The sequence below is a fragment of the Ambystoma mexicanum genome, chromosome 11 (genome assembly GCF_040938575.1).
Source record: "Ambystoma mexicanum isolate Mex_15411 chromosome 11, UKY_AmexF1_1, whole genome shotgun sequence".
Classification (NCBI taxonomy): domain Eukaryota; kingdom Metazoa; phylum Chordata; class Amphibia; order Caudata; family Ambystomatidae; genus Ambystoma; species Ambystoma mexicanum.
In genome coordinates this window covers 50909368-50925800 of record NC_090934.1, presented here as the reverse complement: position 1 = coordinate 50925800, position 16433 = coordinate 50909368, and positions in this window count along the sequence as shown.

Sequence of the window (16433 nt, the reverse complement as noted above, 5' to 3'; positions counted from 1 at the left end):
ATTCCCAATTGAGTAGGAACTCGATGCCTGCATTGACTGCATAGATCTTCGAATTGATCGTCTTTTCACCTCTGCTCAGCACGGTTCTGAAATGCCCCACCACTGGAAGCACCGTCTTGCTGCCATAGGCATATAGTAGGGTATCCATGTGTTTGGGCTCTCGGGTTGTAATGTCCAGAACACGTTTGTTGGCATGACGTTCACTGATGCTCCTCTATCCATCATCATGCTATCTTGGCCTTGTATGTTCACGAGACACATGATTTGTCTCTTCTTTTTCAGGTTCGTGCCTCCCTGCCCCTGTGCGGATATTAGGTGGATGTTTCCTTTCCTTTTCGTGCAGCCTCCTTCTGCTTTCGTTCCCGCTTCCTCACGTTCACCCCTGGATTCATCCTTCGATGAGTTGCCTCTGGTTACTACCAGGCACGGGTCTGCTTGCTTTTTCTTCTTGGCAAGGGGTTTTGGTGGCTGCTGTTGCGTTTGTTGGGGCTGGCTCGTGGATATGAAAACATGTTCATAGTGCTATTTTCTGCCACATGCTCCGCCACTGGTTCTTTGTGATGGGCAGTTTCTTCTCCCATGTCGCGTTTCTCCACACCATCTGCACTCATCGTCCCTGGGATTCTGGGCTGCCACCGTGGGGAGTTGTATGCTTTGCTGCTGTCATCCCTTGTGGATTGGCAGTTTGTGATCTATGCAATAGTGGCTGTTGTCGGTGTTAGTTGTAACTTCTGCAGGGTGAACCCATATGTGTCGATCTTGCATGAGATGGCTCCCTTTGGCAGACGTATTCTAGTATTTTAACTAGGGTGATTTCTTTCTCGCTCAATACTGTTCTACAAAGCTTTTCCAAGCACATTCCATTGATTATCTGGTATCTGATCTCTTTTTTGACATGGTTGAATTGGCAGGATAGTGCCAGTCGTCTGAGCCTTGTGTGGTAGGTGTCGAGTGTTTCCTCTTCTGTTTGCACCATGGTGCAGAAGTTGAAGTTTTCGAAATCAGGATTTAGTTGTGGCATAAAATGAGCCGTTAGAGTTAGTGAGGCCGCCATTCTCGGCGGAGTGCCAGGCCTTGGTATAGAAAGTCCAGCAGACATGTTGGGGCACTGTGTGGAAGATGGCACCTGTGTGGTGGTGTGAAATCTGTGTTTACTCCTCCTTACCTGTGAGAAGCTGCTGTGATGCTGTGCTTCCTGTGAAGTGTGGGCTGAGGAAACGTTTTCTGTCCCTCATCGACGTGTGGAGGAGCATGTCCCTCCATGTTTCAAAAAATTATTAATTGTAGAATGATGTTGTACTGATCGAGCATATGATCAGCTGTGCGTGTGTTTTCTAATACGCCTCTTCGTCGCCAGTGTTGTGTCCCCTGCTGGGAGAACCAGCGCAGAGGTATGCCCAAGCTAGACCATGCATGGCGCCTGGTAACGTGCAGCACCAGCAGCGAGTAAAAAGATGCAACACAACTGTTGCTCATCGGGCCCCGAACTGCCGGGCTTCCAGCAGGGTGGGTGCTATATTCACAAGCACCTCACTTCACTGCGCATACGGGACGTGAGGTGGATATAACAGTGACTACGTCTCTGGTGATTTAGAGTGAAAAATGGTCAAAGGAAAGCCTAGTATCTACTCAGCCTCCTGGGCTTGGGGAGAGGGCGGTAGGACGGAGAGTGGTTGAGGGGGGTAATCAGTAGCCCAATAGGTTTAATGTCCTGTCTCACTAACAGTTTTCAAAACTGCCATGCAAAATGTTGAGGCTGGCTCCGTCACCTGCATAACAGTGGGCCACCCCCTTTAATTACGTAGTGAACGCAGGCGAAGTAAAGACATAGGGCCTCATTAGAAGGTTGCTGGTCTGGTAACAATGGTACCGGTAAGCTTGCCGGTACCGTTGTTATCGGACCAGCATACTATGAGTTCTGCTCGCGGGTGCCCTTCCGGCCGCAGACTGGCACCCGTGAGCAGACCTACACAGTACCGGCACCCCCATTCCTGACTCAAATAGGAATAGGGAGTAATTTTTACCGGCACCCAGCGAAGGGGAATTACCGGGTCTGCCGGGGCAGGAATGCCCCAGTACATCCCCATTGCCGGATGCGGGTAAAAAAATGACTCCGGCGGCAGCCATGCCGGTATTTACCGGCATGGCTACCGCCAATCCTATAATGACCCCCATAGATCCGCTGACTTCCGGTCTGTCTCAGGGGGAAGTGCTGGTGTCCCCAACATGGCCGCCTCACGGCCTACCTCCTGTCTACTGTACGGAGCTGCTCCAGTGTCCCAGAGCCTGGCCGGCCCCCCTCAGGAGAGGAGAGGCACTCCAAGAAAGTTGGGGAGTGCACGTGCCTGAGATTTATCTACGTAAAGGTCTCCGGGATGACTACGAAAATGATTCTGAGCGCGTGCGCTAATTACCAGGGAACAGAGGGGAAAGTGGGTGCCATCTCCACCCAATTAACTCCCCTGTCCCTGTGTCTCGACACTATGTCGCATTTCCTGCCCCGGAGAACAAGATGTCAGCCATTAAATGCATTTTAATTAAAGAAAACATGCAATGTGTATGGAAGCAGGAGGACAGCGAGCTTACATAGACTGAATATACAGAGATATTTTACTGGCCAGAGCACAGGGCGACTGTGGAGTAATCAGAAATGCAGCCGTTTCATCCTGGAAATGGCTAAAGGCGCTTGACTTAATTTACCTCAGACATTTGCATCACGAGCCTGCAGTCGTGTTGGATGTCTATGACCGCAAACCGTGAGCCCCCATCTCCAAGTGTTGCCCGGGGTGGTTCAGGGGTCCTTGGCATTCCACTCGCGTAATTAACTCAGACTTAAGGAAGTGGGGCCATGAGTCAGGCTCTCACTAGGCTGCCATGTTTGTATAGTCCCTCCGACGGTCTGTCTATCTCAGGGTTCTGTAACACTTGGCTCGACAGAAGTTTTGCACTACAACTCCCAGCATCCTCTGTTTATGCTGAAGGAGCGTGTGAGTTGTAGCCCAAATCATCTTGTTGGCCACAGGTTGAAGACACCTGGTCTTTCTATATTTGTCTATTTTTCTATCGACTTATCTGCGTTTCTATCCTTCGTCCATACAGCCTCCCCTCCACTCAAAAACCACCCGTCTGTCCATGCACTTTCTGTAAAAAACGTATATAGTTTTATATAGCGCGGACCAAACCCCATAGGAGTCAAATAAGCACTGCACAGTGAAGAGAAAGCGCAGCCGTGGTCTGTCAATACACCTCAGAATTTGATTCGAGGGAAGGATGCTTAGGTCCCAGTAGAAGGATATTTGGTACCAGGAGGATGAGCAAGGTTTTTTGTGAGATTAAGTTTGTGTGTGGGCCCATGCTTGTGCGCTTTTGTGTGTGTTCCCTGACTACACACGCGCAAGTGTGTATGTGTGTGTGCATGCCTGCGTATGTGTGCTCCTGCCGTTCATGCATTGGTTTCTGTGTGTTTGGGGGTGTGTGCGTCACTAACGTGCGTGCATTTGTATGTGTACCTATATGCAGTTTTGAGTGGGTGTATGTTAGTGTGTGCCCCGTTGTACATGCATCAGCGGGCGTGTGTGTTTGTGTGTCCCTCTTTGATGCACCTGGCTGAATAAACGGTGTTACGTTCACCCCCTGTACTGGCAGCTGGCACTAAGAGGCGAGGTCTTTGCAATGCCCAAGCTTGAGCAGGTGGGCACCTGGTCTTCTGCCCCCATTGTGCCGAGTCTCCAGGGGAGAGAGCAGAGAGTGAAGGTGACGAGGGGGAGAGCAGCGAGTGGAGGAGGCACCCCGATAACCGGGGCAGGGGCCTTACTCCTTTTCGCGCTCTTACCCCTCCCCCCCCGAGAGGAGGGCGAAAGAGCAGAGGAAAGGGCGCCAAGAGCCCCCGAAAGCCCGCGAAGGGGAACAAAGAAAGAGGGCGTGGCTTGGCGCTTAAGTACGGCGGGCGCCCGGCTGGGGAGCACTTGCAGCTCATCCAGCAGCCGGGCGCCCGCCAAGAGAGGAGGACTTCGTTTGGGACCCAGGATTGCAAGAACCTCATGGCGGTATTTCAGGGGTTAATGAAGGAATTTGGTGTACCTCTGGCGGAGGAAAAAACGATGGGTCCGGTGACATCACTTGTGTTTTTGGGGATTGAAATTGATTCGGTAGCGGGGGTGTGCAGGCTCCCGGGTGACAAGGTACTGAGGTTGAAGGAAGTGATTGCGGGATTGTTGGGCAAGGAGAAAGCCACTTTGAAAGAGCTCCAGTCCTTAGCAGGCAGCTTAAATTTTGCAGGCAAAGTGATCCCCCCAGGTAAAGCATTCGCTAGAAGCATAGAGTTGAAGACAGTGGGCTTGAAGCACGCAGGCCAACACGTGCGCCTAGGGAGAGAGGTTAAGAAAGATCTAGAAATGTGGGACACCTTCCTGGAACATTTTAACGGGGTATTGGTGTGGAAGGGTCCCCTGGGGAAGGGAGATGGACCGAACCTGATTACCGATTCATCAGGGGCCCTAGGTTTTGGTGCTATCTTGGGCTCTAGGTGGTGCGGGCAGGCTTGGCCGGCGGAATGGCGGTCCAGGGAGATCACTAGGGACATTACGGTACTGGAGCTGTTCCCGATAGTGGTGGCATTCAAGCTCTGGCCAGGACAGATGCAAGACAAGAAGGTGCTAGTTTGGTCAGACAATCTGGCAGTGGTCCAGATTATCAACCAGGGAACAAGCAAAAACGGGAGAGCACTGGGGCTGCTCAGGGAATTGACTAGGTGCTTACTGCAACTGAATGCGGAAGTCAGGGTACGTCATATACCTGGGGTTAAGAATGTGGCCGCTGATTCTCTTTCTCGTTTGCAGTGGGGAAAGTTCCGGGAGCACCATCCGGAGGCGAGCGCAAGGATGACGCCCTTTCAGTCACAGTGGTGGGGACTGGTTGGGGAGATCTGAGCGCACTGATCGACACGGCTCTCGCACCAGGCACCATGCGGAGATACAAGGCTTGCTGGGAACGGTTCAGGGCCTTTCAGAGTAATATTCTGCCCGAGAGCGAAAAGGGCCGGCCGGTGCGCGCCTTTGTGGGTTGGTGCTGGAGCCAAGGACGGTCCAGGGCGTGGGTGGCATATCACTTGGCGGCGATTGCTCAATTCTACAAATTAAGGGGCATGCCTGATCCCACGAGGGAGCATTATATTGTCATGGCAATGAAAGGTTGGGCTAAACAGGTATTGCCAAAGCCCGACGAGAGACGGCCCATAGATGTGGGGAAATTGCACAAACTGATCAGGAGCTTGGGGGTGGTGTGCATGGACGAGTACGAGACAAGATTGTTCACAGCAGCCTTCTCTCTTGCATTTTTTGGGGCGTTGAGGGTAAGCGAGCTGGTGCCTGCCAACAAAAAAGGGAAAGGTTCGAGTTTCTTGAGGAACTGTGATGTAAGGGTACAGGGGGAGCAGTTATGCTTATATCTGAGGAGGTCCAAGACCGATCAGATGGGAAAAGGCAGAATGATCACATTGGAGGGGTGCAAGACAGCCCGGTCTGCCCAGTAGGATGCGTGAGCAGGTACCTGACCCACAGGTGCCTCACGGGGGAAGAGGCCCCCTTCCTGATGCACAACGATGGAACAGCACTAAGCCTGTTTCAGTTCAAAAGGGTGTTGGACAGAACCTTGGGGGAGGCAGGGTTCGCCAGTGGGAGTTTCGGGACACACTCCTTTAGGATTGGGGCCGCCACAACCGCGGCAGGGATGGGCCTGGGTGCGGAAACAATCAAACAGATTGGGGGCTGGAGGTCAGGCTGTTTTAAGCGGTATGTCAGGCCTGAAAAAATGCAAGACTAACAGTTCCTACCTCCTGTCTCCCCGCAGCAGCACCAAGGCTGGGAAGGCGGCGGTCCGCCTGGGTGGTGGGCCATTCGTTTGTGGCAAGGGCCAAGGGAAGCTGGTCAGCCAAGCAGGAGGTGCTGACCGCCGGGGAGTACCGGGTGCAGTGGCATGGAGTGCCGGGCATGAAATGGGCACAGCTACAAGGGCACATACGCAGTCTCCTGAGGCGCAATCAGAGGCCTGACGTATTGGTGGTACACCTCGGCGGCAATGATTTGGCTGAGTTGGGGAGGGGGATCTTGCTCAGAGAAATGATGTCATCATTGCAGGAACTGGCGGCACAATTGGGGGACACGGAAATCATATGGTCTGAAATCATCTCGAGGCGCGAATGGAGGGGCGCCGAGAGTCAGGCAGCCGTGGAAAACTCAAGGAGGAAGTTGAACTGGGCCATGGCTAAGTTCTGCAAAGGGAGAGGCCTGCAACACATCAGGCACGGTCTGATCAATCTTAAAAACACGGAGTACTATTTAAAGGACGGTGTGCATTTGTCGGAGCAGGGAATGGATTTGTTTTTCTGGAACATCTGCACAAAACTACTGGAGTTATAAGCTAGGAAAGGGGAGAGAGCAGAGAGTCCTTCCCCGCAGGGCACGTGGGCTGTCGCTGTTAGTCACAGCAGAGCGTCGCTGCCATTGCATTCTCCCCATTCAGCTTTGACAGCTCATCAGACGTGTGACCTTTAGTCTGGACACGGCTCCCTCTGAAGACGTTCACAGCATGGAGCCCTGCTCGAGAGATGCGAGGAAATGGCACAAATGACCACTGACAGCGGCTCGCCTCATGCCAACCGCCCCCTCCCGCCCCCACAGTGAGATCATACGAGCAATGGCCAGGCTGTCCAGCCTACCACGCCCTTGGCTTCCCTTGACATCGCAGAGCCAAAGTCCTACTTGGTCTCCAGTTTCATCCTAGCTTTCATCATACCGTTGCACCTCTCTTTCCAGGCCAGGCCTTTTGGGCTCTGTAATGTGTCCGAAAGCGGTCATTATCGTGGATAATGGCCCACCTCCACATCATGCCATGCGGGGAAACCAAGAGCTATACATTGGGGAAAAGTCTCGCCTTCCCAGGTCTACAGGCTTTTAGAACATAGGGGTGTGCAACTAAAATAGTGTTTTGATTGTGGGGGTGGGGAAGGTAACACACAAGTAGCTATTAATATTAGTTTAATGAACATGAGACTAAGAATAAGGATCACGCATTTTGTGTGCCATTGCAGTTTGTGAGTCACGGGCACCTGTCAGCCTTTACGCAGCTGAAGCAAATCGTTCCCCTGCTGCTTGTCGGGTTTGGGGAGGTCCATACTGACATTACAGACTGCATTTTGAGCATTCTGATTGGCTGATAGGAGGTTTATAATGGCATAGCACACAGTCACGCCCTCTTGAGGACAAGTGCGTCACACTTAGGATTCTGTAGTTCAAAAGCTGTTGTTTAGTTGCACAAACAGTTATGAAAGTAAATCATAATTTGCCCTTTGCGAATGACAAGTGTGTCTGCAAAAAGACATTGGGTCTCATTGCGAGAATGGAGGTAGCCATGGAGCTATTAGCTCTATGACTGCCCCCGTTCGGGCTCCATTACCGAGTTCCTGCAATGGGGACTTACCGGGTTACTCCGACATAGGAGGACCCTGTAATTCCTCCTTGCAGGAACCCATCCCCATTCCCATTGGAGCCCCCATGGGGCTTAATGGGAATGGGGAGGGAGGTCATAACGGGCAGATTACATCTGGCCCTTTATTGCCTCCCTCTTCCACTCGCGGGACCCGGAAAGCACGCCGGATTTAGCAGGCGTGAGATCCGGGTTCCACGATGGGAAGCTCGTAATCAGCGCTCCCGGAATGAAGGGGGCCGGTCCCTTACCTGCCCCCTTCATTCCGGGAGCGCAAGCCTTATAATGAGGCCCATTGCCTTTCTCAAATCAGGGCTATGCAATACACATCTTATTCATAAACAATGATGATAGCAGCATGTGTGAACAAATCAAACATATGTGACATGTCATGCATAGTAGCATTCAAGACAGAGAGACAAAGGATAGGGAATGGGGAGGGATTGATGAGGGAATAAAGAAAAGAAAAGAACATAACATGGAAACAAAAAGAAAAACAGTAAGGATTGAAATCAATTTTTCAAACAACTAAGCAACATGGAAAAAGAGCTCAGTCAAACACAAAATATGTTCCTGAGGTTGTTTTGAAATTGTACAGCTTATAAAATAAATATAACGGTCAGCATCCTAGCAGGGAGTATGGATGTTACAAAGCTCCACACCTTGGAACCTGTTTGTTTTATTCTGCTTTAGAATCTACAGTAAACCTATATTTATAAATGTGTAAAGTCAGCCCTTATATGACTGTAATAAGTTGCTTAATGTAAGGATAGACTATCGAAGCACCCGGGTGAACCCACCAGCAGTCTCATTTCATGCAAGTGTATGTGTCATGTCTGCTGCCACAGGGCCCCATTCTTCTAGCATCAGCACCCCTTTAGGTACCCATCAGTCCAATCCCACTACTGCCCATTCACCTCCACATACCCGGCGGCAGCAGTATGGTGCTCAGATCCGGCCCACCCGGAGGAAGACGGGCTTGGACGGTCGCCCGAGATCCTTGCGACTGTTCCTTCACTGGCAGTTACCATGACGTTACTCAACGGTGTGCCGTGGCCATCAGCCCAACCTGGTTCCGTGTCACGTGATCAGGAAGAAGCGATCACCTGATACCATGACAGAACACGTGACACGGAAGCATCGGGAGGAACGCATCATGTGACTTGGGTCACATGACTCATTAGTGCAGTTAAAAGGAGCAGCTGCTTCGTTTCAAGTACTGTTTGGCGCTTCTTTCATCTGCTATTCACGTTTTTTTTTTACTACGGAAAACTTTATGGATTCCCTTGTTTTTCCCCTTCGACTGTTAACTGCCTCGTGTTTATCTTGGAACTCCCGACTCCTGGCTCTGCTACCTGGTTTCATCCCACTTGGCAAACTGATCATTGGTCCTCTTCGCCTGCACGGGTGTTGGTACTTCCATCCGGAGTGCCCCACAGGACTTTACATGCCTCCTGCTGCTGCCGGTTATTTGCAGGCTCCTGCCCCCATTGTCATTACCCGGGGTATGGTTGGTACTAACTCCATTTCAACCTAGCCGTCAGGGGTGTTTCCGGCGTCCCTGGTTCCTGATTCTTGGCACTCAACACCTGTGGCCTCAAGGATTGCACGGGTAGTTGTATTACTATCTCCCCGTGTGGTACTTGGGGACAGAGGTTCTCATAATCTACACGACCATCAAGACAGAACAGACTGTGAAGCCTGATTGGTCGTCCAGATTATGGAAGCCTCAGCCGGGGATCCCGTGGCCGCTCTATTGCAAGCTGTCACTGCCCTTAGGACAGACATAGCTGCAGCTACAACCGCCATCCACCACCCCCTCGACTCCCTACAGAGTGCACAAAACCCTTTACCAGCAGATTCCGAGTTTGGGATACCACATGCCAAAACCCAGGGCCCTCCATGACTCCTGCAGCTCCTGTCCCAGTGGTGGTCCCTACCACGTTCTCTCTAGCAGTCCCGGAAAGGTACCATGGCGACCCCAGGAAGTATCGTACTTTCCTAAATCAGTGCAAGCTTCACTTCCTCTGCCGACCCCAGGCGTTCCTTGACTCTACCACCAAGGCTGCTTTTTTGCTTTCTCATTTATCATTTAGCAACCTGGGCAAATCCATTATTATAAAATGATCATCCAGCCCTCTACGACTTTGACCTATTGGTGGGCGAAATGTCCAAGGTGTTTGACACTAGGTACAAGGCTCAATCCCGGGACCTGGAGCTGTTAGATCTTGCTCAGGGCAGACAAAACCTCATCGAATACAAAACACGCTTCAATCAGTTGTCTGCAGAAACATCCTGGCCTGAGAACAAAAAGGCTGTGGTTTTCTATAAGGGAATATGTAGCTCCATGAAAGACGCCCTCTCGGTAATACCGTCTCTCCGAGCCGTATACTCTGACTTGGTCGATCCGGCTTTGCAGGTCGACGCCCGACGAACCGAGCGTAGGGCAGAAGCTGGTCTTTCTGGCAATCACTCTCTCCTTCCACCCAGCACACCCAGTGATCCCATGCAAGTAGGTGGGATATGTAGTCCCATAACTCATTCTGAAAGAGAACGCAGAAGAACAGACAATGCCTGTTTTTACTGCAGTCTCAACGGGCATTATGTCAAGGAGTGTCCCCGTCGCCCAAAGAACAAGAACCAGGGTTTTCAGAAAGCTCGCCCTTGAAAGCGGGGGTAAGGGCAAGCACTTCTCTGAATCTACCCCTGCATTTGGGCCCATAAGACCAATCATAGTCCTGGCTCTGTTAAAACCAACTAGTGATTGCACACATCCCGTACAAATCGTGATCGACTCAGGGGCTACTGGTTGCTTCATAGACATCACACTGGCCAATACACTTAACTTACCTCTGATCACTAAGAAATGCCCCAAGCCGGTACAAGCTGTCAATGGGACTGCCCTCGCTTCCGGACCAATCAAGCAACAAACCACCCCCCTTGAGGTAGTCATACAGGGTACCCATAGGGAAATGCTTTCCTTCAACCTCATTTCCACACCTCAATTTGGGGTCATTTTGGGCATACCCTGGTTACAACATGACCCGTTGATCAACTGGGGTACCGGTCAAGTTCTTTTTGAATCTGAAACATGCCAACACTACTGTCTTGTGGAACCCGAGGGAATGTCTAACCCCGCACGAGCACTTGGGCAGTAGCCTTTCTGTCAATAGCTGAGGGCAACAAATCACCTGCGGCCCTGCATACGGTAGGTGCAGTCCTAGCCGGTATCCCCATGGTTTACCACGACTTCCAAGCTGTGTTTGACAAGGGGTCGGCAGAGGGTCTGCCTCCACATAGACCATACGATTGTCCCACAGACCTGGTCCCCAATACCCCAATACCAAAAGGCCGGATCTATTCCCTGTCACCATCAGAAGAGGTGGCCTTAAACAAATACATACAACAAGCCTTACGCTTGCACCACATCCGACCCTCGACTTCACCTGCAGCAAGCCCGATATTTTTTGTCCCAAAAAAAGAGGGAGACCTCCGCCCTTGTGTGGACTACAGGCGACTAAACGCCATCACGGTCAAGAACCACTACCCTATCCCTCTCATTTCCAAGCTCTTAGACAGACTGACACATGCTTCCATTTATACCAAATTGGATCTCTGGGGGACATATAACTTTATCCGTAAAGGGGATGAGTGGAAGACAGAATTCTGCACTCGTCAAGGTTTATACGAGTTATACAAGTGTACAGTGATGCCCTTCCGGTTGTGTAATGCCCCAGCCACATTCCAACTTTTTATAAACGATGTGTTCAGCGATATCTTAGACACCTATGTTGTGATCTACCTGGATGATATCCTAGTGTTCTCTCCGTCTCTGGAGGAACATATCGTCCACGTCAGAGAAGTGCTATCCCACTTAAGCAAGAACGCACTGTTTGCTAAACCAGAAAAATGTCAGTTTCATACAAAAGAAGTAGAGTTTTTGGGGTTCCATATATCTCCAGGTGGACTGACTATGAACCAGTCCAAGATCCACGCAATTACAGACTGGCCTGTTCCGGTGAATCTTAAGACACTACAGTCATTTCTCGGATTTGCTAACTTTTATTGGCGTTTTATTCCGGGATTCTCTTCCATTGTTGCCCCTCTAACAGCCTTGACCAGCCCTCTTGTCCCCTTCCATTGGTCTGCTGAACAGCAGGCAGCTTTGAGTCCCTTAAGGCTTCCTTCACCACGGCTCCGGTCCTCCAACACCCAGATCTGGAACTCCCTTTTGTTGTAGAAGCCGATGCTTCATTCTTTGCTTTGGGGACTGTTCTTTCCCAACCCTGCCAGACGACTGGCTACCTACACCCAGTGGCCACGTAAATTCACCTCTACTGAATCACATTACACGATCACTGAAAAAGAACTACTGGCCATCAAGAATGCGTTTCAAGTTTGGAGACATCACCTTCTGGGGGACAAGAACCAAACAATTGTGTACACTGACCATAGGAACCTGCAGGATCTCGCTTCCCTTAAATGTGTAAACAGCAGGCAAGTACGTTGGCATCTGTTTTCTGCAGCCTATGATTTCCTGATCAAACATAGGCCGGGTGTGGTCCACAGGAAGGCGGATGCATTATCCCGTTCCCCAGGGGGAATGTCACTCCTGTCCTTTCCAGATACCGTGCTTGAGCAAGGTCACGTAGTCTGTGTCTGTACTCCCTCAAAGCCCATGTTGCCCGGTATACTTCTATGGTTCTCGCAACACCCTCACACAAAATCTGAGTGGGATCCTGTCTACCGTGACGGACTGCCTTTTGTACATGGGAAACTCTTCTTGCCCACTAGTGACACCCGTAATCTAGCACTAGTGTGGTCTCACGACGCCGCCATTAACAGAAACCCAGGGCAACAATGTACTCTAGATCTGCTAAAACGTTGGTGCTGCTGGCTGTCGATGAGAAGCGATGTAGAGAACTACATGAATACCTGTTCTGTGTGTGCTCAGTGCAAATCACAAAGGGGTCGCTCATTAGGACTGCTCCAACCACTACCGGGGCCCCCATAACCCTGTCACACCGTCACAATGGATTTAATAACCGATTTGCCTCGAACACAAGGTTACGATACAATTTGGGTAGTGGTGGACTCGTATACTAAGATGGGCCACTTTATTCCCTGTACAGGTGTCCCTTCCGCCCCCACTTTGGCCAAATTGTTTTTCAAGTCAATCTTTTGTCTGTTCGGGCTGCCAACAACCCTAGTGTCAGATCGAGGGTCACAGTTCACGTCCCGTTTTTGGCAGGCACTTATAAAACTGCTTGGCATTGAAGCACGATTCTCCTCCGCTTACCATCCGGAGACCGATGGGCAGACAGAGAGGGTAAACCAGGCCTTGGAGCAGTACTTGCATTGTTTAACCCTTCAGTATCAGAAATCCTGGCTCAGTCTACTCCACCTTGCTGAGTTCGCTTACAACAACGCTTTGCACTCCTCCACCGGCTTTTCCCCTTTCTACTCCATTTATGGCCAACTTCCACATACCCTTCGTTCCCTGATTTAACAACGTCCGGTATTCCTGCTGCCATCGCCTGTGCCCGCGACCTTGTCATAGTCCATGCCCATACCCTTGCCCACCTGCGGGAGGCCCAGTCGTCTCTGAAGGCAGATGCCGATAGGAAGCGGGTGGTGGCTCCTATGTACCGCATAGTAGACCGTGTTTGGTTGTCTGCTCGTCATTTGCATATACCTGGGTGCCGTAAGCTCCTTCCTCGGTTCGTTGGCCCTTATAGGGTGTCCAAGGTCTTGAACCCTGTAGCCTATTGCCTGTCAGTCCCCTCTACCTGGCGCATCCACCCGGTGTTTCATACCTCTCTGCTCAAACCCTGCCCTGACCCAACCCGCAATGTCTCTCCTCCAGCCCCTGTTTCTGTTGTGTCTCCTGATGTGTTTGAAGTCAGTGCCATTCTGGGTTCACGCTTCCTTAAGGGGCGGTCGCAGTATCTTGTGGACTGGTTGGGTTACGGTCCTGAGGACCGCTCTTGGGTTCATGCTCAGGATGTCCATGTCCTCGATTAGTTGCCCATTTCCATCGGGATCACCCGTCCAGCCCACAGGGTTTTGGGCCTTTGGGGGGGGGCTCTGTCATGTCTGCTGCCACAAGGCCCCATTCTTCTAGCATCAGCACCCCTTTAAGTACCCATCAGTCCAATCCCACTACTGCCCATTCACCTCCACATACTGGCGGCAGTAGTATGGTGCTCAGATCCGGCACACCTGGAGGAAGGCGGGCTTGGACGGTCGCCTGAGATCCTTACGGCGAGATCCGCACAGGCAGTTACCACGGCGTTACTCAACGGTGTGCCGTGGTCATCAGCCCAACCTGGTTCCGCGTCACGTGATCAGGAAGAAGCAATCACCTGATACCATCACGGAACACGTTACACGGAAGCATCAGTAGGAACGCATCATGTGACTTGGGTCACATGACTCATTAGTGTAGTTAAAAGGAGCAGGTACACGCTTAAACAACGCTTCACAGCTGCTTCGTTTCAAGTACTGTTTGGCGCTTCTTTCAGCTGCTATTCACAGTTTTTTTGACTACGGAAAGCTTTACGGATTCCCTTGTTTTTCCCTCGGACTGTTAACTGCCTCATGTTTATCTTGAAACTCCCGACTCTGCTACCTGGTTTGATCTGGACTTCCCCTAGATTAGTCGTTACCCTCTGGCTTCTGATTTCGATTGTTTCTGGACTGCTCACGTATCATCCCACTTGGCAAACTGATCATTGGTCCTCTTCGCCTGCACAGGTTTTGGTGCTTCCATCCGGTGTGTCCCACAGGACTTTACATGCCTCCTGCTACTGCCGGTTATTCGCAGGCTCCTGCCCCCATTGTCCCTACCCGGGGTATGGTTGGTCCCCACTCCATTTCAACCTAGCGGTCAGGGGTGTTTCTGGCGTTCCTGGTTCCTGTTTCTTGGCACTCAACAACTGTGGCCTTAAGGATTGCACATTTAGTTGTTTTACTATCTCCCCGTGTGGTACTTGGGGACGGAGGTTCTCATAATCTACACGACCATCAAGACAGAACAGTATGACACTGGTCTTAAAATACTGAATTACCTCATTCAGTCGTACTCAGTTGCTCTACTGTAGTCTGGTGATATCGTAATAACTGGGTTAAATTCCCTGTGCAGAGAAGTAAATTAAAGCAGTGTAAAAACTTAGAAAATTATCTTTGTCAATGTAAATGCTTGCATGCACGCTTTGCAGTCTTTATCCTAGGCCATGTGCCAACTGTATCTACTAATTGCATGTGCGTGCATTTAAGCAAAGTGTATATACATATTTAAAGGTCACCACCATTGCGGCCTTTTAGCATAGAAAAGATCATATCATGAATTAAATCTAACGAGCTATAATGCAACCGTATTGCATATATGCGATTATGCACAAGACGTTAGTGTTCAAAAACAGCATTCAGTGAACACTTCATATCTGTTGCACGATCAAGTACTCGGCCTGCACGATCACAATGCATTCATTCAAATATTGACTCAAAAATAGCGTTCCGTGAACAGTACTGAGCCTGCACGATCACAAGGCAATCGTTCATATATTAACTCGAAAACAGCGTTCCGTGAACACTTCATATCTGTTACACGGTCGAGTACTCAGCCTGCACGATCTCATAGCATTCGATCATAAATTGACAGTGTGATTAGGAAACACATACCCACGTGTTTGCAGCTCGATAGCGCGTCAGCTAAACTGCATTGTGTACGAGGCGCGGCCATTTAACAACAGCTAATATTCTTGCATTGTACAGGTTTCCTTGACACCCCACTAGTCCTTTGTCAGTTGCAAATCACTGGTCGCCATATTTGGGAGAACTAAGGTCTTATGTATAAAGGATATGTTTTTGCAAATAAATAGTGAGAAACATGGATTTAACTCCTCCTTTTTTCCGTGCTGGGTCTGACACACCTGCACGTTTGCAGCTTAATCTCCCGTCAGCTAGAATGCATTGCATACGTTACACGGCCAGCTCTTCTTCTTGTATTGTATTGGTTTCCTTAACAACCCGCCAGTCGCACGTCAGTTACAATTCACTGGTCACCTTTATTGGGAGACCTGGGGCCTCATTACACGGAAGGCGTTAATGGTAACGGTGAGCGTTAACCATTACCGCCTTACTATGAGGTCCCTTAGCGGGTTGGTGCTTTAACGCCTGCTTTTTGCAGGCGTTAAAAACCAACCCGCTAAGGGACCTCGGAGCTAATTACGGCACCGCAAAATTGCGGTGCCGTAATTAGCGCCTTCCCCATTCCCATAGAGCCCTATGGGGCAGAAATGGGAATGGGGAAGGGCAATGGCGTAAGGGGGATTTACCGCCCCTCCAACCTTGGAATGGGGCGGTAAATCCCCTTTCCGCCAAGGCGGTGCCGGTATTTTACCGGCATGAGCCATGGCGCTAATAGCGCCATGGCTCACCGCCTTCCGTGTAATGAGGCCCCTAGTGTAATATTGGCGACAAGCTACGTTTCAGCAAATAAATATTAACAGGAATGTTTCAAACTCGTCACATGTTACCGGTGTTGTACTAGTTTGGATGGGGTGTGCACACCGGTGCCTCCCTAATTGGATGCATAATGTAGTTATGCGTCATGTGCACCGGATACCTGCATACTTCATACAAGTTTGCCAGTATTGGACGACTGATTATGGTTAACTGGCTCCATGCAATACTAACATGTGAGTTACAGAAGATACTAAAACTGAAGACACCTTGACACATACATCACAATAATATTCAGAATTTTACATGGATAAATTCTTCATTGCATGTGAATAGCAGTCACAATCACTACTACTGGAATTAATTACAAAAAGCAGTACATTTCACTGTCTTTATTCAAACCCAATTTTATTGTTCTAAAATGGCAAATTAGGCATGCTTCTGCCTGGCATAACAAGAGTTCAAGATTATCGCCCTTCTGCCGA